Raw genomic sequence first — 1574 nt, forward strand, 5'->3', positions numbered from 1 at the left:
ATAAGCCTGGGTTTTGAATCCTGCTTTGTGAGTAAGTATTTAAGAGCAGCATGGTCAGTGTACACAATCACTTTGGACCCCACTAGATAGGATCTAAACTTGTCAATGGCATAGACCACTGCAAGTAACTCTTTTTCTGTGGTTGTGTAGTTCTTCTGCGCGTCATTTAGAACACAGCTGGCATAGTAAATGACGTGCAGAAGCTTGTTATGCCTCTGTCCCAACACTGCACCAATGGCATGGTCACTGGCATCACACATTAATTCAAATGGCAATGTCCAATCTGGTGCAGAGATGACTGGTGCTGTGACTAGCTTAGCTTTCAGGGTCTCAAATGCCTGCAGACATTGTGTGTCAAACACAAATAGTGTGTCAGCAGCTAGCAGATTACTCAGAGGTTTTGCAATTTTCGAAAAATCCTTTATAAACCTTCTGTAGAATCCTGCATGCCCCAGAAAGCTTCTGATTGCCTTAACATTGGCAGGTGGTGGTAATTTTTCAATTACCTCTACCTTTGCCTTATCCACCTCTATACCCTTGCTTGAAATTTTATGCCCAAGGACAATTCCTTCAGTCACCAAAAAGTGACATTTCTCCCAATTTAAAACCAGGTTAGTCTCTTGGCATCTTTTCAGGACAAGTGCTAGGTGATTAAGACAGGAGCTGAATGAGTCTCCATATACTCATGCACCTCTGAAAGATAGAGAGCATGCACCTCTGAAAGATAGAGAGCATGCACCTCTGAAAGATAGAGAGCATGCACCTCTGAAAGATAGAGAGCATGCACCTCTGAAAGGTTGCAGGTGTATTGCACAGACCAAAAGGCATCCTCCTATAGGCAAACACGTCAGAAGGGCAAGTGAATGCTGTTTTCTCTTGGTCCTGAGGATCTACTGCAATTTGGTTGTAACTTGAATAGCCATCCAAAAAGCAGTAAAAATCATGACCAGCTAGTCTTTCTAGCATTTGGTCTATGAATGGTAAAGGGAAATGATCCTTTCTGGTGGCTGTATTGAGCCTTCTGTAACCAATACACATGCGCCACCCTGTGACTGTCCTAGTAGGAACCAGTTCATTTTTTTCATTATGAACCACTGTCATGCCTCCCTTTTTGGGAACAACTTGGACAGGGCTCACCCAGGGGCTATCAGAAATAGGATAAATAATCCCAGCCTCTAGCAATTTAGTGACTTCTTTCTGCACCACCTCCTTCATGGCAGGATTTAGCCTCCTCTGTGGTTGGACCACTGGTTTGGCATTATCCTCCAATAGGATCTTGTGCATGCATCTAGCTGGGCTAATGCCCTTAAGATCACTTATGGACCACCCAAGAGATGTCTTGTGTGTCCTTAGCACTTGAATCAGTGCTTCCTCTTTCTGTGAATTTAAAGCAGAGCTTATAATCACTGGAAAAGTGTCACACTCTCCCAGAAATGCATATTTCAGGGATGATGGTAGTGGTTTGAGTTCAGGCTTGGGAGGCTTATCCTCCTCCTGAGGAATTTTCAAAAATTCCTTTGCCTCCTCTAGTTCCTCTTGATCAGGCTGAGCATCTTTGAAGATGTCCTCAAGCT

The sequence above is a fragment of the Arachis duranensis genome, chromosome 4 (assembly GCF_000817695.3).
Source record: "Arachis duranensis cultivar V14167 chromosome 4, aradu.V14167.gnm2.J7QH, whole genome shotgun sequence".
In the NCBI taxonomy this organism is placed as follows: domain Eukaryota; kingdom Viridiplantae; phylum Streptophyta; class Magnoliopsida; order Fabales; family Fabaceae; genus Arachis; species Arachis duranensis.